Below are 27,964 nucleotides of genomic sequence, written 5' to 3'. Positions count from 1 at the left end.
GGCTTTCTTTTCTCTCTTTTCTCTACACTCTGCACTGTGAGCACACACACCAAATCAGAAAGGCTTTTTTCTCTCTTTTCTACATTATGGACTGTGGGGACACAAAACCGCTCTCTCTTTTTTTTTTTGATTGTGTGCCAGGGCGTTGTCTCACGTATTAGATTATGCTTACGATACGAATGGGTTTATCAGTCACATCAGAATCCATACATACTGATCCTCCCGTAATAAAATGGTCGGATCTTATCAAACACACTTTGTTTCTTGTGACAATCAAGTCAGCGAAACAGCGTATACACGTCAAGACACTGAATCAAGTTTGCCACAAGAACTCATAAGCTTGGCAGTATTGCTCTTCCGTCAGCAATCATACACCCATTTTATTTTCGTGAGACATGTGCAGGCACCTGTTCATCTACTGTTCTATCACTATGAATTAGTTTATCTATTATCAATAAGGATACTTCTACAACTACTATCAAAGTATGTCCAGACTTCTTATGTTGTCAGTTGCTATATATGAATAAGTGGGTAGCTACTGACAAGCATTAAGCATGTCACACAGCCCAAACATATAACATTTCAGGACACACCACACAGTTAACAACCACAGTGAAGTGTCAAAGCCCAAACATGTAACATTCAACAGGACACTTACACAACACATTCAAATCAAACAGTCAGACAACATACAAGAACACATACCCCAGCCGGCATTGCTCCCTGCCTATTTTCCTACAGCTCACTATGTGTGCGCACACCTTTATTCACAAACTCTTCAACTTATACTCTTTTACCAAAGCTGCTACAGCTCGATTGGCCGAATACCCTTAGATCCTATTTCGGTGAATTTGACATCTGCCTTACATGTAACAGATTAGCGGTTTAGCAGTTTTAATTTAGTTTGAGTGAAGGAATTCATTTTATAGCAAAATCCGAAATCGTGAAGAACTCATGAAAGTAAGCTTATTCTCGGATTCCTGAAACTTTAGATTTGCTCTTTCTTTTACTGCAAAGTACAACGTTGTTTTTTTTTTTGTTTAAATCTTTCTAGACATGGTAAATATGAAGGACAAAGCAGTTTTAACATAGTTTGAGTGAAGGAATTCATTTTATAGATAAAATCCCAAGAGTCTGCTGAGAAAAGAGAGTGAATGCGAAGTAGACTTTAACACGGCTCTGGGAGCGAGCCAAGTGTGGGCTAACCGGGAGAATTGCTTGAAAGAAACGCGAAACCGAATGAGCGGTCAGAACAAAGCCTCAATACGGTGTTCCCGTGGTGTTTTTGTTGCTGCCTTGTCGATTGCACAAGGGCAAGCGTTTCAACCAAGCAACGCTCACCATGGGGAAGGTGGCTATGGCAACTAGCCTGATGCCCTGCTCCCGCAGTGACGGATAATCGTACTATGGTTTCTCTTCATAACATACAAGTCTTTCGCCTTTTACTAAAGACTTTCGTGGAGAGCAGCACTAATGAGTTGTTTCTATTTTTGGCAGGCTTTACCTTTGCGGGTGAAGCCCTTTCTGTCTGTGCAAAAGAAATCTTGTTACTGTGCAGTGTGACTTCTCTGAGTAGAGTCGCCTTACTTGTTGCGATTGTGCCGATGTTCGAAGCTGGAGTGCAAAGTTGTTGCTTGAATGGTGCTTGCTGGAGCATGCGGGAGTGCAAAGTTATACCATTTAAAAGGGCTGAAGAGTGCTCAGTGCAGCGGGTGGGCGGAGGTGCAACGTGACACTCTGGCCACCTATGGCCATAAAAAGAACACTGCTACAAGTGCGCATTGTGCCAGCAAGGGCCCTCGGACCTGAAACAGTGGACAGTTATCGCTTCTCGGCCTTTTGGCTAAGATCAAGTGTAGTATCTGTTCTTATCAGTTTAATATATCCTCTATACGAGGACTACATATTAAATGGATTTTTAAGAATAGGAGTTGAAAAAGAAGCTTGCTCCGTTCACTCCAAGCATCGACCCAGTACTGCAGTGCCGCTGGGAACGGTGCGCTCTTCTCTGCTCTTGTGAAAAAGCAAACAGCGGTGCAGGATGGAAGTTTCAGAGAGCCCAAGATGAAACTTTCTTTTAATCTGCTGAGAAAAGAGAGTGAATGCGAAGTAGACTTTAACACAGCTCTGGGAGCGAGCCGAGTGTGGGCTAACCGGGAGAATTGCTTGAAAGAAACGCGACACCGAATGAGTGGTCAGAACAAAGCCTCAATACGGTGTTCCCGTGGTGTTTGTGGCTGCCTTGTCTTTTGCACAGAGTAAAAGACAAGGCAGCCATCGAATAGGGCCCGATTGTTCCTACTTGGTCAGCCGAGGAGCAAGGGGGGGGAGCAAGCGTCTCAACCAAGCAAATCTCACCAAGTAGGAACAATCGGGCCCTATTCGATGGCTGCAACACCTGAAAGAGATATTGATGAGAGACCCGATCAAAAGCTTTTTCAAAGTCTAAATTTAAGATGACAAGCCGGGTGTTTCTGTCTGTAGCGTAATCAATGATGTCTCGAATCAGTACGAGGCTGTCGGTGAGTTGTCTCTCTGAGATGGCACAAGCCTGGTCTGGGTGAATTACCTCCTCTAAAAGAGAGGACATCCGTGTCGTTAAAACCTTGCTAAAAAGTTTACAGTCAAAGTTTAAAAGTGTGATGGGCCTCCAATTCTTTAGGTCAGTCTTATCATTTTTATCAGAAGTGAAGAAATAAATGAATGCCTATCAACAAATGTGGGATCTAAACTCTAGTGCTTCCTCTAAAATAATTTCCTTTCTCAATTTAGAAATGTGTTCGAAAAGGTAAAAATGCCGGTCCATACATCATCAAAATCGGGAGAGGTGGTGTTCAGCTGCAAGAAGGTCTAAATGTCCATCAATAATTGCTAGAAAACATGAAAGAAAATTTTCGAAAATCAAACCACACATGATCATAAGTGGGAGAGGAGGTGTTCAGCTGCAAGAAGGTGTGAATGTCCACCCATAATACCTGAAAAATGGGTAAAAAAAAAGGTGCGAATGCCCAACCATACATCATCAAAAGCAGGAGTGCATGTGTTCGGCTACAAGAAGGTGTGAACGTCCAACCAAAGTTTGTAAAAAGCAGTTAAGAAAAGGTTCGAATATCCAAACATACATAATCAAAAGCGGGAGCAGAGCTGTTCGACTGCAAGTAGGTGTGAATGTCAGATCATAATTTGCAAAAAGCTGATGAGAAAGGGTGAGAATGCCCGACTATACACCATCAAATGCGGGAGCGGAGTTGTTCGGCTGTGAGTAGGTGTGAATATCCGACCATAATTGCTGAAAAATGTGTTAGAAAAGGTAAGAATGCCGGTCCATACATCATCAAAAGCGAGAGAGGTTGTGTTCGGCTGCAAGTAGGTGTGAATGTCCAGCCATAATTACTCACAAACGGGTAAGAAAAGGTAGTATTGCCAGACCATATATGATCAAAACAGGGAGCGGAGGTGGTTCAGCTGCAGAAAGGTTTGAATGTCCGACTAAAGTTCAAATATATTAACAAAAGCGGGAGGAGAGGTCTTCGGATGAGAGTGTTTGAAAATTTCCAACCATAATGTATAAAATGCGGTGAAAAAAAGGTGTGATAGAACACTAAAAGGTGGAGCGGAAGTGTTCGGCTGCAAGAAGGTGTGAATGTCCGACTATATTTGGTGAAAAGCAGGTGAAGCAAGGTCTGAATGCCCAACCTTACATCATCAAAAGCGAGATCAGAGGTGTTTGGCTGCAAGAAGGCCATAGTTTGCCAAAAGCGGGTAAGGTGCGAATGTCCGACTAAATATCAACAAAATTTGGGGCGGAGGTCTTCGGATGCAAGTGGGTGTGAATGTCCGACTATATTTGGTGAAAAGCAGGTGAAGCAAGGTCTGAATGCCCAACCTTACATCATCAAAAGCGAGATCAGAGGTGTTTGGCTGCAAGAAGGCCATAGTTTGCCAAAACTCAAACCAAACCAAGTTAAAACTGCTTTTTCCTTCATATTTATCAATCTCTAGATCGACTTCAACAAAGAACAACATTGTATTTTGCAGTAGAAGAAAGAGCAACACTGAAGGATCAGGAATCCGAGAATAAGCTTCTTTTCATACGTTCTGCATGATTTGGGATTTTATGTATAAAATGAATTCCTTCACTCAAACTAAGTTAACACTGCTTTGTCCTTCATATGTACCCATTTCTACATATATTTCAAGCATAAACTTCCTCATACTACCCTGAATGAGAAAGAACCACACTTGTGATTAAGCCATACGCCCCTTTTGAGGAGTTCTGCATGATTTGGGATTTTATCTATAAAATCAATTCCTTCACTCAAACTATGTTAAAACGGCTTTTACCTTCATATTTATCAATGTCTCGATAGATTTAAACAAAAAAACTACGTTGTACTTTGCAGTAAAAGAAAGAGCCAATCAAAAGTTTTAGGAATCCGAGAATAAGCTTATTTTCATGAGTTCTGCACGATTTCGGATTTTATGTATAAAATGAATTCATTCACTCAAACCAAGTTAAAACTGCTTTTTCCTTCATATTTATCAATGTCTAGATCGACTTCAACAAAGAACAACATTGTATTTTGCAGTAGAAGAAAGAGCAACACTGAAGGATCAGGAATCCGAGAATAAGCTTATTTTCTTATGGGCAAGTGGGAACTGCTTTGTCCTTCATATTTATCAATGTGTAGATGGATTTCAACTTCTTCTACTGCAAAGTCCAATGTTTTTCTTTTGATCATACATTGTTGGGCATTCGCACCTTGTCTTACCCGCTTTTTACAAACTATAGTCAGACATTCACACCTTGCAGCTGAACCTCCGCTCCCTGTTTTGATCATGTATGGTCTGGCAATACTACCTTTTCTTCCCCCGTTTGTGAGTAATTATGGCTGGACATTCACACCTACTTGCAGTCGAACTGCTCTGCTCCCGCTTTTGATTATGTTTGGTTTGGATATTCGAACCTTTTCTTAACTGTTTTTTACAAACCAGGGTCGGACTTTCACACCTTCTTGTAGCCGAACAACTCCGCTCCCGCTATTGATTGTGTACAGTCGGGTATATTAACCTTTTCTTACCCGCATTTTAGCAACTATGGTCTGACATTCACACCTTCTTACAGCGGAACACCTCCGCTCCCTCTTTTGATGGTGTATGTTCGGGCATTCGAACCTTTTCTTACCCGCTTTTTACAAACTATGGTGGGACATTCAAACCTTCTTGTATCCGAAAACCTCCGCTCTCTCTTTTGATCATACATTGTCGGACATTCGCACCTTTTCTTATCCGCTTTTTACAAACCATGGTCGGACTTTCACACCTTTTAGGAGCCGAACAACTCCGCTCCCGCTATTGATTGTGTACAGTCGGGTATTTTAACCTTTTCTTACCCGCTTTTTACCAACTATGGTCGGACATTCACACCTTCGTACAGCGGAACACCTCCGCTCCCTCTTTTGATGGTGTATGTTCGGGTATTCAAACCTTTTCTTACCCGCTTTTTCCAAACTATGGTCGGCTATTCACAGCTTCCTCTCCACCATACTTGTATGGTTGGATATTCACACCCACTTGCATCCGAAGACCTCTGCCCCAAATTTTGTTGATATTTAGTCGGACATTCGCACCTTACCCGCTTTTGGCAAACTATGGCCTTCTTGCAGCCAAACACCTCTGATCTCGCTTTTGATGATGTAAGGTTGGGCATTCAGACCTTGCTTCACCTGCTTTTCACCAAACATAGTCGGACATTCACACCTTCTTGCAGCCGAACACTTCCGCTCCACCTTTTAGTGTTCTATCACACCTTTTTTTCACCGCATTTTATACATTATGGTCGGAAATTTTCAACCACTCTCATCCGAAGACCTCTCCTCCCGCTTTCTTTAATATATTTGAACTTTAGTCGGACATTCAAACCTTCTTGCAGCTGAACCACCTCCGCTCCCTGTTTTGATCATATATGGTCTGGCAATACTACCTTTTCTTATCCGTTTGTGAGTAATTATGGCTGGATATTCACACCTACTTGCAGCCGAACACAACCTCTCTCGCTTTTGATGATGTATGGACCGGCATTTTTACCTTTTCTAACACATTTTTCAGCAATTATGGTCGGAGATTCACACCTACTCACAGCCGAACAACTCCCCTCCCGCATTTGATGATGTATAGTCGGGCATTCTCACCCTTTCTCATCAGCTTTTTGCAAATTATGATCTGACATTCACACCTACTTGCAGTCGAAAAGCTCTGCTCCCGCTTTTGATTATGTATGGTTGGATATTCGAACCTTTTCTTAACTGCTTTTTACATATTTTGGTTGGACGTTCACACCTTCTTGTAGCCGAACACTTCCACTCCTGCTTTTGATGATGTATGGTTGGGCATTCACACCTTTTTTTTGCCCATTTTTCAGGAATTATGGGTGGACGTTCACACCTTGCAGCTGAACACCTCCTATCCCACTTATGATCATGTGCGGTTTGATTTTCGAAAAGTTTCTTTCATGTTTTCTAGCAATTATTGATGGACATGTAGACCTTCTTGCAGCTGAACACCTCCGCTCCCGCTTTTGATCATACATTGTCAGGCATTCGCACCTTGTCTTACCCACTTTGTACAAACTTTAGTCGAACAGTCACACCTTTTTGCAGCCGAACACAACCTCTCTCGCTTTTGATGATGTATGGACCGGCATTCTTACCTTTTCTAACACATTTTTCAGCAATTATGGTCGGAGATTCACACCTACTCACAGCCGAAAAACTCCGCTCCCGCATTTGATGGTGTATAGTCGGGCATTCTCACCCTTTCTCATCAGCTTTTTGCAAATTATTATCTGACATTCACACCTACTTGCAGTCGAACAGCTCTGCTCCCGCTTTTGATTATGTTTGGTTAGATATTTGAACCTTTTCTTAACTGCTTTTTACAAACTTTGGTCGGACGTTCACAATATCTTGCAGCCGAACACCTCCGCTTCCGCTTTTGATGGTGTATATTCGGGCATACGAACCTTTTCTTACCCGCTTTTTACAAACCAAGGTCGGACTTTCACACCTTCTCTTAGCTGAACAACTCCGCTCCCTCTTTTGATTGTGTACAGTCGGGTAATTTAACCTTTTCTTACCCGCTTTTTACCATCTATGGTCGGACATTCACACCGTCTTACAGCGGAACACCTCCGCTCCCTCTTTTGATGATGTATGGTTAGGCATTCGCACCTTTTCTTACCCATTTTTCAGTAATTATGGGTAGACATTCACACCTTCTTGCAGCTGAACACCTCTCCCGCTTATGATCATGTGCAGTTTGATATTCGAAAATTTTCTTTCATGTTTTCTAGCAATTATTGATGGACATTCAGACCGTCTTGCAGCTGAACACCTCCGCTCCCACTTTTGATGGTGTATAGTCGGGCTTTCGAGCCTTTTCTTCCCCGGTTTTTACAAATTATGGTTGGACATTCAGACCTTCTTGCAGCCGAGAACCTCCACTCCCTCTTTTGATCATACATTGTCGGGCATTCGCACCTTTTCTTACCCACTTTTTACAAACCATGGTCGGACATTCACACCTTCTTACAGCAGAACACCTCCGCTCCCTGTTTTGATTATGTATGGTTTGACATTCGCACCTTCTCTCACTCGCCTTTTACTATGGTCGGCCATTCACAGCTTCCTCTCCACCATACTTGTATGGTGGGATATTCACACCCACCTGCATCCGAAGACCTCCGCCCCCACTTTTGTTGATATTTAGTCGGTCATTCGCACCTTACCCGCTTTTGGCAAACTATGGCCTTCTTGCAGCCAAACACCTCTGATCTCGCTTTTGATGATGTAAGGTTGGGCATTCAGACCTTGCTTCACCTGCTTTTCACCAAATATAGTCGGACATTCACACCTTCTTGCAGCCGAACACTTCCGCTTTTAGTGTTCTATGAGGCATTCACATATTTTTTTTCACCGTATTTTATAGATTATGGTTGGAAATTCTCACCCACTCTCATCCGAAAACCTCTCCTCCCGCTTTTGTTAATATATAGTCGGGCATTCGAACCTTTTCTTACCCGCTTTTTACAAATTATGGTCGAACATTCACTCCTACTTGCAGCTGAATACTTCCGCTCCACCTTTTAGGTATGTATGGTTGGCATTTGCACCTCTTTTTATACTGATTGCTGAAGATTAAGTTGTTCTTTCTCAAACTACAATTTTTTTTTAATTGTTGAAACTTGATTTGAAGTGGATAAATAAGGAGGACAAACAGTTTTAAGTCAGGCTGATAGAAGGAATTAATTTTATAGCAAAATCTGTATTTCGTCATATGTCGAGAGATGCTTATTGCTGAAGAAGTTCTTTCTCATTCTACAAAGTACAACGTTGTTTATCGTTGAAACTTGATTAGACATGAATAAATATGAAGGACAAAGCAGTCTTAACTTGGTTTGAGTTAATGAATTCTTTTTATAGGAGAATCCGAATTCGTGCATAACTCATAAAATAGAGCTTATTTTCGGATTCCTGAAGAATGAGTCTGGTTCTTTCTCATAATACAAAGTTTGTTGTTTATTGTTGAAACTTCATCAGAAATGAGGAAATAAATGAATGCCTATCAACAAATGTGGGATCTAAACTCTAGTGCTTCCTCTAAAATAATTTCCTTTCTCAATTTATTAATGTGTGTGTGTAAGTCACAACACCCGTGACACCAAAACGGCTTTCTTTTCTCTACACTCTGCACTATGAGCACACACACCAAATCAGAAAGGCTTTTTTCTCTCTTTTCTACATTATGGACTGTGGGGACACAAAACCGCTCTCTCTCTTTTTTTTTTTTTATCGTGTGCCAGGGCGTTGTCTCACGTATTAGATTATGCTTAAGATACGAATGGGTTTATCAGTCACATCAGAATCCATACATACTGATCCTCCCGTAATAAAATGGTCGGATCTTATCAAACACACTTTGTTTCTTGTGACAATCAAGTCAGCGAAACAGCGTATACACGTCAAGACACTGAATCAAGTTTGCCACAAGAACTCATAAGTTTGGCAGTATTGCTCTGCCGTCAGCAATCATACACCCATTTTATTTCCGTGAGACATGTGCAAACACCTGTTCATCTACTGTTCTATCACTATGAATTAGTGATCTATTATCAATAAGGATACTTCTACAACTACTATCAAAGTATGTCCAGACTTCTTATGTTGTCAGTTGCTATATATGAATAAGTGGGTAGCTACTGACAAGCATTAAGCATGTCACACAGCCCAAACATATAACATTTCAGGACACACCACACAGTTAACAACCACAGTGAAGTGTCAAAGCCCAAACATGTAACATTCAACAGGACACTTACACAACACATTCAAATCAAACAGTCAGACAACATACAAGAACATATACCCCAGCCGGCATTGCTCCCTGCCTATTTTCTTACAGCACACTATGTGTGCGCACACCTTTATTCACAAACTCTTCAACTTATACTCTTTTACCGAAGCTGCTACAGCTCGATTGGCCGAATACCCTTTGATCCTATTTCGGTGAATTTGACATCTGCCTTACATATAACAGATTAGCGGTTTAGCAGTTTTAATTTAGTTTGAGTGAAGGAATTCATTTCATAGCAAAATCCGAAATCGTGAAGAACTCATGAAAGTAAGCTTATTCTCGGATTCCTGAAACTTTAGATTTGCTCTTTCTTTTACTGCAAAGTACAACGTTGTTTTTTTTGTTTAAATCTTTCTAGACATGGTAAATATTAAGGACAAAGCAGTTTTCACATAGTTTGAGTGAAGGAATTAATTTTATAGATAAAATCCCAAGAGTCTGCTGAGAAAAGAGAGTGAATGCGAAGTAGACTTTAACACGGCTATGGGAGCGAGCCGAGTGTGGGCTAACCGGGAGAATTGCTTGAAAGAAACGCGACACCGAATGAGCGATCAGAACAAAGCCTCATTACGGGATTCTCGTGGTGTTTTTGTTGCTGCCTTGTCTTTTGCACAGAGTAAAAGACAAGGCAGCCATCGAATAGGGCCCGATTGTTCCTAGTTGGTCAGCCGAGGAGCAAGGGGGGGGGGGAGCAAGCGTCTCAACCAAGCAAAGCTCACCATGGGGAAGGTGGCTATGCCAACTAGCCTGATGCCCTGCTCCCGCAGTGACGGATAATCGTACTCTGGTTTCTCTTCATAACGTACAAGTCTTTCGCCTTTTACTAAAGATTTCTGTGGAGAGCAGCACTAATGAGTTGTTTCTATTTTTGGCAGGCTTTACCTTTGCGGGTGAAGCCCTTTCTGTCTGTGCAAAAGAAATCTTCTTACTGTGCAGAGTGACTTCTCTGAGTAGAGTCGCCTTACTTGTTGCGACTGTGCCGATGTTCGAAGCTGGAGTGCAAAGTTGTTGCTTGAATGGTGCTTGCTGGAGCGTGCGGGAGTGCAAAGTTATACCATTTAAAATGGCTGAAGAGTGCTCAGTGCAGCGGTTGGGCGACACTCTGGCCACCTTGAAAACCGAGGTTACATCCACTACCAGGGGCAGCCCAAGTTCTGCCGCAAGTGTGGTGAGCATGGGCACCTGGTTGAGGCTTGTACCAAGGTGTTATGTGGGAAGAGCAGAGAAATTGGGCAAACTTTTGGAGAGTGTCCAAATGGCAGGAAATGTAATCTCTGTGGAGAATTAAATCACCTCTTCAGAGATTGCCCTAAATCTTTTGCCAACAAATTAAAGACGGTAAAGCCACAGTCAAGCCAACAAAGAGAAGGACCAAAGGTGGCAGTTGGTAAACAAAGTGAAGAGGTTGACCCAATAAATTCAAACTTCCCGCCAAAAGCTTGGATTGGAAGTGAGGAGCAAAAAGGGGAGGGGCCTGTAGAGGCCTCACCACTCAGTGTTGAAGTCTGTGAGAATTCACAGGCAGAGGGTGGAGCTACGCTAAATGAGGAGGAAGAGCAGACAGGTGAGTCTAGTGAAGATACTCACCTCCCCGAAGGTCAACAGCCGAAGAGGACGGCATCTGAGCCTCTGATTCCCCAGTGGTATCAGAGAAGAGGGGGAGGGTTAGGTCCCTTTCAGACAGTTCTTCAGTGGAAGAACCTAGAGTCTTCCCCTCCGACTCACCAAATGAGGTCTCCTTTTTAACTTCAGCTCTGCAATCAACCCCCAGGGACTCAAAGTTAAATGCAACATTGCGTCAGAGGCCAACACCGAGAGTCCGAAAAGGAAATATAGATCACCCTACTCACTTTTCACCTAAAGAAATGAAGGAAGAGCTAGTTTCCCAAGAAATAACCTGTGTGTAATTTGTTTTGATAACTTAGAAAAACGAAAATGACATACCTACTTTCCTTTATGCTTTTAATGGTTCTCACCTTCTCAACACTAAATGTGAGAAGTGTGAAATCAAAGACAAGAGCCCAGAGTATTTTATCCTTCTTAGACTCCATAAAATCAGATGTGTTTTTAATACAAGAATGTGGACTACCTTTTTTAAAAAACCATAGACAATGGGAGGAAATGTGGCCCCATTTATCGATATGGAGTGGCTCAAATCAAAATAAAAATGATGGTGTGGCCATTCTAATTAAAAATCTGCATGTTCTGGTGAAAGGTAGCACAGTGGTGAGAGACGGACGGGCACTTTTAGCACACTTGAATTTTATGGGGCAAGACTTTAACCTCTTAAATATTTATGGTTTCAATGGAAAAAATGAAAGGTATGACCTTTTAGAAGATATACAGCTTTACATGCTAGGGCAAGTACCTTTAGTTGTAGGAGGGGATTTTAACTGTATCTTGAGCAGGAAAGATAGAAAAAGAGCAGGGGTAGATTTTAAAGTGGATAAGACTTCGATTTTACTTCAGGGCATATGCAGGGATTTTAAGCTTACTGACTGTTTTAAAACCATGCATCCCAGAGAGGAGGGCTTCACCTGGTTTAGTCATGATGGCACCAGAGCCTCTCGCATTGATTATTTCTTTACTAGAGATTGCCCACCCACTGATGTTAGATTAACCCCTGTTTTCTTTTCAGACCACCTTATGCTCTCCTGCACCCTTTCACCCCCTTCTGGTGTGACGGTAGGAAGTGGTCTGTGGAAACTCAACTGTTCCCTGTTGGAGGATGAAATCATAGTCAGTCAGTACAGGGAATGTTATAAAGAGTGGCAGACCCTTCAAGACCTCTACGAAACACATGCACAATGGTGGGAAATGGTGAAGGAAACGACCCAGACTTTTTTTAAACAGCAAGGTAAACGTAAAAAAAGGAAAGAGAATAGATGTATGATGGGACTACATAAACGCTTACAGCGCTACTTTAAACTAAATCAGTGTGGCATAGACTTTAAAGAAGAAATCAAAGATGTCAAAAAGGAAATGTCAGTTTTAGCAGAAATAAAGAGTAAAGGAATTTTTGTAAGAAGCAGGGAGCAGGAAATTGAGGAAGGTGAAAAAGAAAGAAAGTTATAAATAAAAAGGAGTGTATTCAAAATCTAAAAAGAGAAGATGGGTTTTTAACAAAATCCACACAAGAGATGATTGAAACTGTACATACCTTTTATAGTAACATGTACAAAGAGAAACCAGTGCACTTGGAAACATCGGCAGAAATCTTAAAATTCGTTGACAAAACCGTAAAAGAGAATGCACACTTGACACAGAATTTTACTGCTTTAGAGTTAAAAAAATGCCTAACAGGTTTTAAGAGAAGTCGAGCTCCGGGTTTAGACTGGCTTCCTGCAGAATTCTATCTGACCTATTGGGACCTTTTATCATCAGACATTTTAGATGTTTTTAAAGATTTTGAAAAACTCGACCGACTGCCTGACAGTTTTAGAGTGGGAATAGTGACTCTACTTTATAAAAAAAATGATAAGACTGACCTAAAGAATTGGAGGCCCATCACACTTTTAAACTTTGACTGTAAACATTTTAGCAAGGTTTTAGCGACACGGATGTCCTCTGTTTTAGAGGAGGTAATTCACCCAGACCAAGCTTGTGCCATCTAAGGGAGACAACTCACCGACAGCCTCGTACTGATTCGAGACATCATTGATTACGCTAGAGACAGAAACACCCGGCTTGTCATCTTAAATTTAGACTTTGAAAAAGCATTTGATTGGGTCTCGCATCAATATCTCTTTCAGGTGTTGCAGCCATCGAAAAGGGCCCGATTGTTCCTACTTGGTGAGCTTTGCTTGGTTGAGACGCTTGCCCCCCCCCCCTGCTCCTCGGCTGACCAAGTAGAAACAATCTATTCGATGGCTGCCTTGTCTTTTACTCTGTGCAAAAGACAAGGCAGCCACAAACACCACAGGAACACCGTATTGAGGCTTTGTTCTGACCACTCATTCGGTGTCGCGTTTCTTTCAAGCAATTCTCCCGGTTAGCCCGCACTCGGCTCGCTCCCAGAGCCGTGTTAAAGTCCACTTCGCATTCACTCTCTTTTCTCAGCAGATTAAAAGAAAGTTTCATCTTGGGCTCCCTGAAACTTCCATCCTGCACCGCTGTTTGCTTTTTCACAGGAGCAGAGGAGAGCGCACCGTTCCCAGCGGCACTGCAGTACCGGGTCGAGGCTTGGAGTGAACGGAGCAAGCTTCTTTTTCAACTCCTATTCTTAAAAATCCATTTAATATGTTGTCCTCGTATAGAGGACATATTAAACTGATAAGAACAGATACTACACTTGATCTTTATGGCCATAGGTGGCCAGAGTGTCACGTTGCACCTCCGCCCACCCGCTGCACTGAGCACTCTTCAGCCCTTTTAAATGGTATAACTTTGCACTCCCGCATGCTCCAGCAAGCACCATTCAAGCAACAACTTTGCACTCCAGCTTCGAACATCGGCACAGTCGCAACAAGTAAGGCGACTCTACTCAGAGAAGTCACTCTGCACAGTAACAAGATTTCTTTTGCACAGACAGAAAGGGTTTCAACCGCAAAGGTAAAGCCTGCCAAAAATAGAAACAACTCATTAGTGCTGCTCTCCACAGAAATCTTTAGTAAAAGGCGAAAGACTTGTACGTTATGAAGAGAAACCAGAGTACGATTATCCGTCACTGCGGGAGCAGGGCATGAGGCTTGTTGGCATAGCCACCTTCCCCATGGTGAGCTTTGCTTGGTTGAGACGCTTGCTCCCCCCCCCTTGCTCCTCGGCTGACCAAGTAGGAACAATCGGGCCCTATTCGATGGCTGCCTTGTCTTTTACTCTGTGCAAAAGACAAGGCAGCAACAAAAACACCACGAGAATCCCGTATTGAGGCTTTGTTCTGATCGCTCATTCGGGGTCGCGTTTCTTTCAAGCAATTCTCCTGGTTAGCCCACACTCGGCTCGCTCCCATAGCCGTGTTAAAGTCTACTTCGCATTCACTCTCTTTTCTCAGCAGACTCTTGGGATTTTATCTATAAAATGAATTCCTTCACTCAAACTATGTGAAAACTGCTTTGTCCTTAATATTTACCATGTCTAGAAAGATTTAAACAAAAAAAAACAACGTTGTACTTTGCAGTAAAAGAAAGAGCAAATCAAAAGTTTTAGGAATCCGAGAATAAGCTTATTTTCATGAGTTCTGCACGATTTCGGATTTTATGTATAAAATGAATTCATTCACTCAAACCAAGTTAAAACTGCTTTTTCCTTCATATTTATCAATGTCTAGATCGACTTCAACAAAGAACAACATTGTATTTTGCAGTAGAAGAAAGAGCAACACTGAAGGATCAGGAATCCGAGAATAAGCTTCTTTTCATACGTTCTGCATGATTTGGGATTTTATGTATAAAATGAATTCCTTCACTCAAACTAAGTTAACACTGCTTTGTATTTCATTTGTACCCATTTCTACATATATTTCAAGCATAAACTTCCTCATACTACCCTGAATGAGAAAGAACCACACTTGTGATTAAGCCATACGCCCCTTTTGAGGAGTTCTGCATGATTTGGGATTTTATCTATAAAATCAATTCCTTCACTCAAACTATGTTAAAACGGCTTTTACCTTCATATTTATCAATGTCTCGATAGATTTAAACAAAAAAACAACGTTGTACTTTGCAGTAAAAGAAAGAGCCAATCAAAAGTTTTAGGAATCCGAGAATAAGCTTATTTTCATGAGTTCTGCACGATTTCGGATTTTATGTATAAAATGAATTCATTCACTCAAACCAAGTTAAAACTGCTTTTTCCTTCATGTTTATCAATGTCTAGATCGACTTCAACAAAGAACAACATTGTATTTTGCAGTAGAAGAAAGAGCAACACTGAAGGATCAGGAATCCGAGAATAAGCTTATTTTCTTATGGGCAAGTGGGAACTGCTTTGTCCTTCATATTTATCAATGTGTAGATGGATTTCAACTTCTTCTACTGCAAAGTCCAATGTTTTTCTTTGTTGAAGTCGATCTAGACATTGATGAATATGGAAGGACAAAGCAGTTTTAACTTGGTTTGAGCAAAGCAATTCATTTTATAGCAAAATCCGAAATCGTGCAGAACTCATGAAAGCAGGCTTATACTCGGATTCCTGAAACTTTAGATTTGCTCTTTCTTTTACTGCAAAGTACAACGTTGTTTTTTTGTTTAAATATTTCTAGACATGGTAAATATGAAGGACAAATCAGTTTTAACATAGTTTGAGTGAAGTAATGCATTTTATAAGCAAAATCCCAAATCATGCAGAACTCACGAAATGCTTTTTCTCGCTTTTCACTGCTTTTTACAAACTTTGGTCGGACGTTCACACCTTCTTGCATCCGAACACCTCCGCTTCCGCTTTTGATGATGTATATTCGGGCATTCGAACCTTTTTTTTACCCGCTTTTTACAAACCATTGTCTGACTTTCACACCTTCTTGCAGCCGAACACCACCTCTCCCGCTTTTGATGATGTATGGTCCAGTATTCTTACCTTTTCTAACACATTTTTCAGCAATTATGCTCGGACATTCACACCTACTCACAGCTGGACACCTCCGCTCCCGCTTTTGATCATACAATGTCGGGACATCGCTCCTTGTCTTACCAGCTTTTTACAAACTTTAGTCGAACATTCACACCTTCTTGCAGCTGAACACCTCCGCTCCCGCTTTTGATGATGTATAGTCGGGCTTTCGAGCCTTTTCTTACCCGGTTTTTACAAATTATGGTTGGACATTCAGACCTTGCAGCCGAACACCTCCGCTCTCTCTTTTGATCATACATTGTTGGGCATTCGCACCTTGTCTTACCCGCTTTTTACAAACTATAGTCAGACATTCACACCTTGCAGCTGAACCTCCGCTCCCTGTTTTGATCATGTATGGTCTGGCAATACTACCTTTTCTTCCCCCGTTTGTGAGTAATTATGGCTGGACATTCACACCTACTTGCAGTCGAACAGCTCTGCTCCCGCTTTTGATTATGTTTGGTTGGATATTCGAACCTTTTCTTAACTGCTTTTTACAAACCATGGTCGGACTTTCACACCTTCTTGTAGCCGAACAACTCCGCTCCCGCTATTGATTGTGTACAGTCGGGTATTTTAACCTTTTCTTACCCGCTTTTTACCAACTATGGTCGGACATTCACACCGTCTTACAGCGGAACACCTCCGCTCCCGCTTTTTATGGTGTATAGTCGGGCATTCGAACCTTTTCTTACCCGCTATTTACAAACTATGGTAGGACATTCAAACCTTCGTGTATCCGAAAACCTCCGCTCTCTCTTTTGATCATACATTGTCGGACATTTGCACCTTTTCATACCCGCTTTTTACAAACCATGGTCGGACTGTCACACCTTCTTGTAGCCGAACACATCCGCTCCCGCTATTGATTGTGTACAGTCGGGTATTTTAACCTTTTCTTACCCGCTTTTTACCAAGTATGGTCGGATATTCACACCTTCGTACAGCGGAACACCTCCGCTCCCTCTTTTGATGGTGTATGTTCGGGCATTCAAACCTTTTCTTACCCGCTTTTTCCAAACTATGGTCGGCTATTCACAGCTTCCTCTCCACCATACTTGTATGGTGGGATATTCACACCCACTTGCATCCGAAAACCTCCGCCCCAAATTTTGTTGATATTTAGTCGGACATTCGCACCTTACCCACTTTTGGCAAACTATGGCCTTCTTGCAGCCAAACAACTCTGATCTTGCTTTTGATGATGTAAGGTTGGGCATTCAGACCTTGCTTCACCTGCTTTTCACCAAATATAGTCGGACATTAACACCTTCTTGCAGCCGAACACTTCCGCTCCACCTTTTAGTGTTCTATCACACCTTTTTTTTCACCGCATTTTAGACATTATGGTTTGAAATTTTCAACCACTTTCATCCAAAGACCTCTCCTCCCACTTTTGTTAATATATTTGAACTTTAGTTTGACATTCAAACCTTCTTGCAGCTGAACCACCTCCGCTCCCTGTTTTGATCATATATGGTCTGGCAATACTACCTTTTCTTACCCGTTTGTGAGTAATTATGGCTGGACATTCACACCTACTTGCAGCCGAACACAACCTCTCTCGCTTTTGATGATGTATGGACCGGCATTTTTACCTTTTCTAACACATTTTTCAGCAATTATGGTCGGAGATTCACACCTACTCACAGCCGAACAACTCCGCTCCGGCATTTGATGATGTATAGTCGGGCATTCTCACCCTTTCTCATCAGCTTTTTGCAAATTATGATCTGACATTCACACCTACTTGCAGTCGAACAGGTCTGCTCCCGCTTTTTATTATGTTTGGTTGGATATTCGAACCTTTTCTTAACTTCTTTTTACATATTTTGGTTGGACGTTCACACCTTCTTGTAGCCGAACACTTCCACTCCTGCTTTTGATGATGTATGGTTGGGCATTCACACCTTTTTTTTGCCAATTTTTCAGGAATTATGGGTGGGCATTCACACCTTGCAGCTGAACACCTCCTATCCCACTTATGATCATGTGCGGTTTGATTTTCGAAATGTTTCTTTCATGTTTTCTAGCAATTATTGATGGACATGTAGACCTTCTTGCAACTGAACACCTCCGCTCCCGCTTTTGATCATACATTGTCAGGCATTCGCACCTTGTCTTACCCACTTTTTACAAACTTTAGTCGAACAGTCACACCTTTTTGAAGCCGAACACCACCTCTACCGCTTTTGATGATGTATGGTCCAGCATTCTTACCTTTTCTAACACATTCTTCAGCAATTATGGTCGGACATTCACACCTACTCAGAGCCGAACACCTCCGCTCCCGCATTTGATGGTCTATAGTCGGGCATTCTACAGCGGAAAAGACTCATTCTTATGTATGGTTAGATATTCAAACCTTTTCTTAACTGCTTTTTACAAACTTTGGTCGGACGTTCACAATATCTTACAGCCGAACACATCCGCTTCCGCTTTTGATGGTGTATATTCGGGCATACGAACCTTTTCTTACCCGCTTTTTACAAACCAAGGTCGGACTTTCACACCTTCTCTTAGCTGAACAACTCCGCTCCCTCTTTTGATTGTGTACAGTCGGGTAATTTAACCTTTTCTTACCCGCTTTTTACCATCTATGGTCGGACATTCACACCGTCTTACAGCGGAACACCTCCGCTCCCTCTTTTGATGATGTATGGTTAGGCATTCGCACCTTTTCTTACCCATTTTTCAGTAATTATGGGTAGACATTCAAACCTTCTTGCAGCTGAACACCTCCTCTCCTGCTTATGATCATGTGCACTTTGATATTCGAAAATTTTCTTTCATGTTTTCTAGCAATTATTGATGGACATTCAGACCGTCTTGAAGCTGAACACCTCCGCTCCCACTTTTGATGGTGTATAGTCGGGCTTTCGAGCCTTTTCTTCCCCGGTTTTTACAAATTATGGTTGGACATTCAGACCTTCTTGCAGCCGAAAACCTCCACTCCCTCTTTTGATCATACATTGTCGGGCATTCGCACCTTTTCTTACCCGCTTTTTACAAACCATGGTCGGACTTTCACACCTTCTTGTAGCCGAACAACTCCGCTCCCGCTATTGATTGTGTACAGTCGGGTATTTTAACCTTTTCTCACCCGCTTTTTACCAACTATTGTTGGACATTCACACCGTCTTACAGCGGAACACCTCCGCTCCCTCTTTTGATGGTGTATGTTCGGGCACTCGAACCTTTTCTTACCCGCTTTTTACAAACTATGGTCAGACATTCAAACCTTCTTGTAGCCGAACACATCCACTCCTGCTTTTGATGATGGGTAACCTACTTGTTGCCCGCTTTTCATTAATTATGGGTGGACATACACACCTTGTCGCAGCCAAACACCTCCGCTCCCTGTTTTGATCATGTATGATTGGACATTCGCACCTTTTCTCACCCGCTTTTTACTATGGTCGGCCATTCACAGCTTCCTCTCCACCATACTTGTATGGTGGGATATTCACACCCACTTGCATCCGAAGACCTCCGCCCCCACTTTTGTTGATATTTAGTCGGTCATTCGCAGCTTACCTGCTTTTGGCAAACTATGGCCTTCTTGCAGCCAAACACCTCTGATCTCGTTTTTGATGATGTAAGGTTGGGCATTCAGACCTTGCTTCACCTGCTTTTCACCAAATATAGTCGAACAGTCACACCTTCTTGCAGCCGAACACTTCTGCTCCAGCTTTTAGTGTTCTATGGGGTATTCACACCTTTTTTTTCACCGCATTTTATAGATTATGGTTGGAAATTCTCACCCACTCTTATCCGAAGACCTCTCCTCCTGCTTTGGTTAACATATAGTCGGGCATTCGAACCTTTTCTTACCCGCTTTTTACAAATTTTGGTCGAACATTCACACCTACTTGCAGCCGAACACCTCCGCTCCCGCTTTTGATGGTGTATAGTCGGGCTTTCGAGCCTTTTCTTCCCCGGTTTTTACAAATTATGGTTGGACATTCAGACCTTGCAGCCGAAAACCTCCACTCCCTCTTTTGATCATACATTGTCAAGCATTCGCACCTACTTGCAGCCGAATACTTCCGCTCCACCTTTTAGTGATGTATGGTTGGCACTTGCACCTTTTCTTACCCATTTTTCAGTAATTATGGGTGGAAATTCACACCTTCTTGCAGCTGAACACCTCCTCTCCCACTTATGATCATGTGTGGTTTGATATTCGAAAATTTTCTTTCATGTTTTCTAGCAATTACTGATGGACATTCAGACCTTCTTTCAGCTGAACACCTCCGCTTCTGCTTTTGATGGTGTATGTTCGGGCATTCGAACCTTTTCTAACCCGCTTTTTACAAACTATGGTTGGACATTCAAACCTTCTTGTAGCCGAACACATCCACTCCTGCTTTTGATGATGCATGGTTGGGCATTCAAACCTTTTCTTACCCATTTTTCAGTAATTATGGTTGGACACTCACACCTTCTTGCAGCTGCACACCTCCTCTGCCGCTTATGATCATGTGCGGTTTGATATTCAAAAATTCTCTTTCATGTTTTCTAGCAATTATTGTTGGACATTCAGACCTTCTTGCAGCTGAACACCTCCGCCCACACTTTTGTTGATGGTGTATAATCGGTCATTCGCACCTTACCCGCTTTTGGCAAACTATGGCCTTCTTGCAGCCAAACACCTCTGATCTCGCTTTTGATGATGTAAGGTTGGGCATTCAGACCTTGCTTCACCTGCTTTTCACCAAATATAGTCGGACATTCACACCTTCTTGCAGCCGAACACTTCCGCTTCACCTTTTAGTGTTCTATGGGGTATTCACACCTTTTTTTTCCACCGCATTTTATAGATTATGGTTGGAAATTCTCACCCACTCTCATCCGAAGACCTCTCCTCCCACTTTTGTTAATATATAGTCGGGCATTCGAACCTTTTCTTACCCGCTTTTTACAAATTATGGTCGAACATTCACACCTACTTGCAGCCGAATACTTCCGCTCCACCTTTTAGTGATGTATGGTTGGCATTTGCACCTTTTCTTACCCTCTTTTTATAATGATTGCTTAAGATTAAGTTGTTTTTTCTAAAACTACAACATTTTTTTAATTGTTGAAACTTGATTTGAAGTGGATAAATAAGGAGGACAAACAGTTTTAAGTCAGGCTGATAGAAGGAATTAATTTTATAGCAAAATCTATATTTCGTCATATGTCGTGAGATGCTTATTGCTGAAGAAGTTCTTTCTCATTCTACAAAGTACAACGTTGTTTATCGTTGAAACTTGATTAGACATGAATGAATATGAAGGACAAAGCAGTCTTAACTTGGTTAGAGTTAAGGAATTCGTTTTATAGGAGAATCCGAATTCGTGCATAACTCGTAAAATAGAGCTTATTTTCGGATTCCTGAAGAATGAGTCTGGTTCTTTCTCATAATACAAAGTTTGTTGTTTATTGTTGAAACTTCATCAGAAGTGAAGAAATAAATGAATGCCTATCAACAAATGTGGGATCTAAACTCTAGTGCTTCCTCTAAAATAATTTCCTTTCTCAATTTAGAAATGTGTGTGTGTAAGTCACAACACCCGTGACACCAAAACGGCTTTCTTTTCTCTCTTTTCTCTACACTCTGCACTGTGAGCACACACACCAAATCAGAAAGGCTTTTTTCTCTCTTTTCTACATTATGGACTGTGGGGACACAAAACCGCTCTCTCTTTTTTTTTTTGATTGTGTGCCAGGGCGTTGTCTCACGTATTAGATTATGCTTACGATACGAATGGGTTTATCAGTCACATCAGAATCCATACATACTGATCCTCCCGTAATAAAATGGTCGGATCTTATCAAACACACTTTGTTTCTTGTGACAATCAAGTCAGCGAAACAGCGTATACACGTCAAGACACTGAATCAAGTTTGCCACAAGAACTCATAAGCTTGGCAGTATTGCTCTGCCGTCAGCAATCATACACCCATTTTATTTTCGTGAGACATGTGCAGGCACCTGTTCATCTACTGTTCTATCACTATGAATTAGTTTATCTATTATCAATAAGGATACTTCTACAACTACTATCAAAGTATGTCCAGACTTCTTATGTTGTCAGTTGCTATATATGAATAAGTGGGTAGCTACTGACAAGCATTAAGCATGTCACACAGCCCAAACATATAACATTTCAGGACACACCACACAGTTAACAACCACAGTGAAGTGTCAAAGCCCAAACATGTAACATTCAACAGGACACTTACACAACACATTCAAATCAAACAGTCAGACAACATACAAGAACACATACCCCAGCCGGCATTGCTCCCTGCCTATTTTCCTACTGCTCACTATGTGTGCGCACACCTTTATTCACAAACTCTTCAACTTATACTCTTTTACCAAAGCTGCTACAGCTCGATTGGCCGAATACCCTTAGATCCTATTTCGGTGAATTTGACATCTGCCTTACATGTAACAGATTAGCGGTTTAGCAGTTTTAATTTAGTTTGAGTGAAGGAATTCATTTTATAGCAAAATCCGAAATCGTGAAGAACTCATGAAAGTAAGCTTATTCTCGGATTCCTGAAACTTTAGATTTGCTCTTTCTTTTACTGCAAAGTACAACGTTGTTTTTTTTTTTGTTTAAATCTTTCTAGACATGGTAAATATGAAGGACAAAGCAGTTTTAACATAGTTTGAGTGAAGGAATTCATTTTATAGATAAAATCCCAAGAGTCTGCTGAGAAAAGAGAGTGAATGCGAAGTAGACTTTAACACGGCTCTGGGAGCGAGCCGAGTGTGGGCTAACCGGGAGAATTGCTTGAAAGAAACGCGAAACCGAATGAGCGGTCAGAACAAACCCTCAATACGGTGTTCCCGTGGTGTTTTTGTTGCTGCCTTGTCGATTGCACAGGGGCAAGCGTTTCAACCAAGCAACGCTCACCATGGGGAAGGTGGCTATGGCAACTAGCCTGATGCCCTGCTCCCGCAGTGACGGATAATCGTACTATGGTTTCTCTTCATAACATACAAGTCTTTCGCCTTTTACTAAAGACTTTCGTGGAGAGCAGCACTAATGAGTTGTTTCTATTTTTGGCAGGCTTTACCTTTGCGGGTGAAGCCCTTTCTGTCTGTGCAAAAGAAATCTTGTTACTGTGCAGTGTGACTTCTCTGAGTAGAGTCGCCTTACTTGTTGCGATTGTGCCGATGTTCGAAGCTGGAGTGCAAAGTTGTTGCTTGAATGGTGCTTGCTGGAGCATGCGGGAGTGCAAAGTTATACCATTTAAAAGGGCTGAAGAGTGCTCAGTGCAGCGGGTGGGCGGAGGTGCAACGTGACACTCTGGCCACCTATGGCCATAAAAAGAACACTGCTACAAGTGCGCATTGTGCCAGCAAGGGCCCTCGGACCTGAAACAGTGGACAGTTATCGCTTCTCGGCCTTTTGGCTAAGATCAAGTGTAGTATCTGTTCTTATCAGTTTAATATATCCTCTATACGAGGACTACATATTAAATGGATTTTTAAGAATAGGAGTTGAAAAAGAAGCTTGCTCCGTTCACTCCAAGCATCGACCCAGTACTGCAGTGCCGCTGGGAACGGTGCGCTCTTCTCTGCTCTTGTGAAAAAGCAAACAGCGGTGCAGGATGGAAGTTTCAGGGAGCCCAAGATGAAACTTTCTTTTAATCTGCTGAGAAAAGAGAGTGAATGCGAAGTAGACTTTAACACAGCTCTGGGAGCGAGCCGAGTGTGGGCTAACCGGGAGAATTGCTTGAAAGAAACGCGACACCGAATGAGTGGTCAGAACAAAGCCTCAATACGGTGTTCCCGTGGTGTTTGTGGCTGCCTTGTCTTTTGCACAGAGTAAAAGACAAGGCAGCCATCGAATAGGGCCCGATTGTTCCTACTTGGTCAGCCGAGGAGCAAGGGGGGGGAGCAAGCGTCTCAACCAAGCAAATCTCACCAAGTAGGAACAATCGGGCCCTATTCGATGGCTGCAACACCTGAAAGAGATATTGATGAGAGACCCGATCAAAAGCTTTTTCAAAGTCTAAATTTAAGATGACAAGCCGGGTGTTTCTGTCTGTAGCGTAATCAATGATGTCTCGAATCAGTACGAGGCTGTCGGTGAGTTGTCTCTCTGAGATGGCACAAGCCTGGTCTGGGTGAATTACCTCCTCTAAAACAGAGGACATCCGTGTCGTTAAAACCTTGCTAAAAAGTTTACAGTCAAAGTTTAAAAGTGTGATGGGCCTCCAATTCTTTAGGTCAGTCTTATCATTTTTATCAGAAGTGAAGAAATAAATGAATGCCTATCAACAAATGTGGGATCTAAACTCTAGTGCTTCCTCTAAAATAATTTCCTTTCTCAATTTAGAAATGTGTTCGAAAAGGTAAAAATGCCGGTCCATACATAATCAAAATCGGGAGAGGTGGTGTTCAGCTGCAAGAAGGTCTAAATGTCCATCAATAATTGCTAGAAAACATGAAAGAAAATTTTCGAAAATCAAACCACACATGATCATAAGTGGGAGAGGAGGTGTTCAGCTGCAAGAAGGTGTGAATGTCCACCCATAATACCTGAAAAATGGGTAAAAAAAGGTGCGAATGCCTAACCATACATCATCAAAAGAGGGAGCGGAGGTGTTCCGCTGTAAGACTGTGTGAATGTCCGACCATAGATGGTAAAAAGCGGGTAAGAAAAGGTTAAATTACCCGACTGTACACAATCAAAAGAGGGAGCGGAGTTGTTCAGCTAAGAGAAGGTGTGAAAGTCCGACCTTGGTTTGTAAAAAGCAGGTAAGAAAAGGTTCGTATGCCCGAATATACACCATCAAAAGCGGAAGCGGAGGTGTTCGGCTGCAAGATATTGTGAACATCCGACCAAAGTTTGTAAAAAGTAGTTAAGAAAAGGTTCGAATATCTAACCAAACATAATCAAAAGCGGGAGCAGAGCTGTTCGACTGGAAGTAGGTGTGAATGTCAGATCATAATTTGCAAAAAGCTGATGAGAAAGGGTGAGAATGCCCGACTATACACCATCAAATGCGGTAGCGGAGTTGTTCGGCTGTGAGTAGGTGTGAATCTCCAACCATAATTGCTGAAAAATGTGTTAGAAAAGGTAAAAATGCCGGTCCATACATCATCAAAATCGGGAGAGGTGGTGTTCAGCTGCAAGAAGGTCTAAATGTCCATCAATAATTGCTAGAAAACATGAAAGAAAATTTTCGAAAATCAAACCACACATGATCATAAGTGGGAGAGGAGGTGTTCAGCTGCAAGAAGGTGTGAATGTCCACCCATAATACCTGAAAAATGGGTAAAAAAAAAGGTGCGAATGCCCAACCATACATCATCAAAAGCAGGAGTGCATGTGTTCGGCTACAAGAAGGTGTGAACGTCCAACCAAAGTTTGTAAAAAGCAGTTAAGAAAAGGTTCGAATATCCAAACATACATAATCAAAAGCGGGAGCAGAGCTGTTCGACTGCAAGTAGGTGTGAATGTCAGATCATAATTTGCAAAAAGCTGATGAGAAAGGGTGAGAATGCCCGACTATACACCATCAAATGCGGGAGCGGAGTTGTTCGGCTGTGAGTAGGTGTGAATATCCGACCATAATTGCTGAAAAATGTGTTAGAAAAGGTAAGAATGCCGGTCCATACATCATCAAAAGCGAGAGAGGTTGTGTTCGGCTGCAAGTAGGTGTGAATGTCCAGCCATAATTACTCACAAACGGGTAAGAAAAGGTAGTATTGCCAGACCATATATGATCAAAACAGGGAGCGGAGGTGGTTCAGCTGCAGGAAGGTTTGAATGTCCGACTAAAGTTCAAATATATTAACAAAAGCGGGAGGAGAGGTCTTCGGATGAGAGTGTTTGAAAATTTCCAACCATAATGTATAAAATGCGGTGAAAAAAAGGTGTGATAGAACACTAAAAGGTGGAGCGGAAGTGTTCGGCTGCAAGAAGGTGTGAATGTCCGACTATATTTGGTGAAAAGCAGGTGAAGCAAGGTCTGAATGCCCAACCTTACATCATCAAAAGCGAGATCAGAGGTGTTTGGCTGCAAGAAGGCCATAGTTTGCCAAAAGCGGGTAAGGTGCGAATGTCCGACTAAATATCAACAAAATTTGGGGCGGAGGTCTTCGGATGCAAGTGGGTGTGAATGTCCGACTATATTTGGTGAAAAGCAGGTGAAGCAAGGTCTGAATGCCCAACCTTACATCATCAAAAGCGAGATCAGAGGTGTTTGGCTGCAAGAAGGCCATAGTTTGCCAAAAGCGGGTAAGGTGCGAATGTCCGACTAAATATCAACAAAATTGGGGCGGAGGTTTTCGGATGCAAGTGGGTGTGAATATCCCACCATACAAGTATGGTGGAGAGGAAGCTGTGAATAGCCGACCATAGTTTGGAAAAAGCGGGTAAGAAAAGGTTTGAATGCCCGAACATACACCATCAAAAGAGGGAGCGGAGGTGTTCCGCTGTACGGAGGTGTGAATGTCCGACCATACTTGGTAAAAAGCGGGTAAGAAAAGGTTAAAATACCCGACTGTACACAATCAATAGCGGGAGCGGATGTGTTCGGCTACAAGAAGGTGTGACAGTCCGACCATGGTTTGTAAAAAGTGGGTAAGAAAAGGTGCGAATGTCCGACAATGTATGATCAAAAGAGGGAGCGGAGGTTTTCGGATACACGAAGGTTTGAATGTCCTACCATAGTTTGTAAATAGCGGGTAAGAAAAGGTTCGAATGCCCGACTATACACCATAAAAAGCGGGAGCGGAGGTGTTCCGCTGTAAGACGGTGTGAATGTCCGACCATAGTTGGTAAAAAGCGGGTAAGAAAAGGTTAATATACCCGACTGTACACAATCAATAGCGGGAGCGGAGTTGTTCGGCTACAAGAAGGTGTGAAAGTCCGACCATGGTTTGTAAAAAGCAGTTAAGAAAAGGTTCGAATATCCAAACCAAACATAATCAAAAGCGGGAGCAGAGCAGTTCGACTGCAAGTAGGTGTGAATGTCCAGCCATAATTACTCACAAACGGGGGAAGAAAAGGTAGTATTGCCAGACCATACATGATCAAAACAGGGAGCGGAGGTTCAGCTGCAAGGTGTGAATGTCTGACTATAGTTTGTAAAAAGCGGGTAAGACAAGGTGCGAATGCCCAACAATGTATGATCAAAAGAGAGAGCGGAGGTGTTCGGCTGCAAGGTCTGAATGTCCAACCATAATTTGTAAAAACCGGGTAAGAAAAGGCTCAAAAGCCCGACTATACATCATCAAAAGCGGGAGCGGAGGTGTTCAGCTGCAAGAAGGTGTGAATGTTCAACTAAAGTTTGTAAAAAGCAGGTAAGACAAGGAGCGATGTCCCGACATTGTATGATCAAAAGCGGGAGCGGAGGTGTCCAGCTGTGAGTAGGTGTGAATGTCCGACCATAATTGCTGAAAAATGTGTTAGAAAAGGTAAGAATACTGGACCATACATCATCAAAAGCGGGAGAGGTGGTGTTCGGCTGCAAGAAGGTGTGAAAGTCCGACAATGGTTTGTAAAAAGCGGGCAAAAAAAGGTTCAAATGCCCGAATATACATCATCAAAAGCGGAAGCGGAGGTGTTCGGATGCAAGAAGGTGTGAACGTCCGACCAAAGTTTGTAAAAAGCAGTGAAAAGCGAAAAAAAGCATTTCGTGAGTTCTGCATGATTTGGGATTTTGCTTATAAAATGCATTACTTCACTCAAACTATGTTAAAACTGATTTGTCCTTCATATTTACCATGTCTAGAAATATTTAAATAAAACAACGTTGTACTTTGCAGTAAAAGAAAGAGCAAATCTAAAGTTTCAGGAATCCGAGTATAAGCCTGCTTTCATGAGTTCTGCACGATTTCGGATTTTGCTATAAAATGAATTGCTTTGCTCAAACCAAGTTAAAACTGCTTTGTCCTTCCATATTCATCAATGTCTAGATCGACTTCAACAAAGAAAAACATTGGACTTTGCAGTAGAAGAAGTTGAAATCCATCTACACATTG

General features: G+C 42.1%; 7 non-coding genes across 7 annotated transcripts; 5 read left to right on the top strand and 2 right to left on the bottom strand.

The window, feature by feature from the left end:
- The first annotated feature begins 1,401 nt into the window (after window positions 1–1,401).
- Window positions 1,402–1,515, top strand: LOC140274346 (U5 spliceosomal RNA). The gene has a single exon (XR_011908309.1). It is a non-coding gene; the product is annotated as a U5 spliceosomal RNA (small nuclear RNA).
- A 308-nt stretch (window positions 1,516–1,823) lies between these two features.
- Window positions 1,824–2,007, top strand: LOC140274240 (U2 spliceosomal RNA). Its single transcript, XR_011908212.1, has one exon. It is a non-coding gene; the product is annotated as a U2 spliceosomal RNA (small nuclear RNA).
- Window positions 2,008–10,190: 8,183 nt separating this feature from the next.
- LOC140274303 (U5 spliceosomal RNA) lies at window positions 10,191–10,304 on the top strand. The gene has a single exon (XR_011908269.1). It is a non-coding gene; the product is annotated as a U5 spliceosomal RNA (small nuclear RNA).
- A 3,244-nt stretch (window positions 10,305–13,548) lies between these two features.
- Window positions 13,549–13,737, bottom strand: LOC140274107 (U2 spliceosomal RNA). Its single transcript, XR_011908093.1, has one exon. It is a non-coding gene; the product is annotated as a U2 spliceosomal RNA (small nuclear RNA).
- Window positions 13,738–13,951: 214 nt separating this feature from the next.
- LOC140274126 (U5 spliceosomal RNA) lies at window positions 13,952–14,065 on the bottom strand. Its single transcript, XR_011908107.1, has one exon. It is a non-coding gene; the product is annotated as a U5 spliceosomal RNA (small nuclear RNA).
- Window positions 14,066–22,937: 8,872 nt separating this feature from the next.
- On the top strand, window positions 22,938–23,051 carry LOC140274345 (U5 spliceosomal RNA). The gene has a single exon (XR_011908308.1). It is a non-coding gene; the product is annotated as a U5 spliceosomal RNA (small nuclear RNA).
- A 308-nt stretch (window positions 23,052–23,359) lies between these two features.
- LOC140274228 (U2 spliceosomal RNA) lies at window positions 23,360–23,543 on the top strand. Its single transcript, XR_011908201.1, has one exon. It is a non-coding gene; the product is annotated as a U2 spliceosomal RNA (small nuclear RNA).
- Window positions 23,544–27,964: the final 4,421 nt, after the last annotated feature.

The sequence above is a fragment of the Leuresthes tenuis genome, unplaced genomic scaffold (assembly GCF_036924035.1).
Source record: "Leuresthes tenuis unplaced genomic scaffold, fLeuTen1.0.hap1 SCAF_17, whole genome shotgun sequence".
Lineage (NCBI taxonomy): Eukaryota > Metazoa > Chordata > Actinopteri > Atheriniformes > Atherinopsidae > Leuresthes > Leuresthes tenuis.
This window is presented reverse-complemented; position numbering and strand designations above follow the sequence as displayed.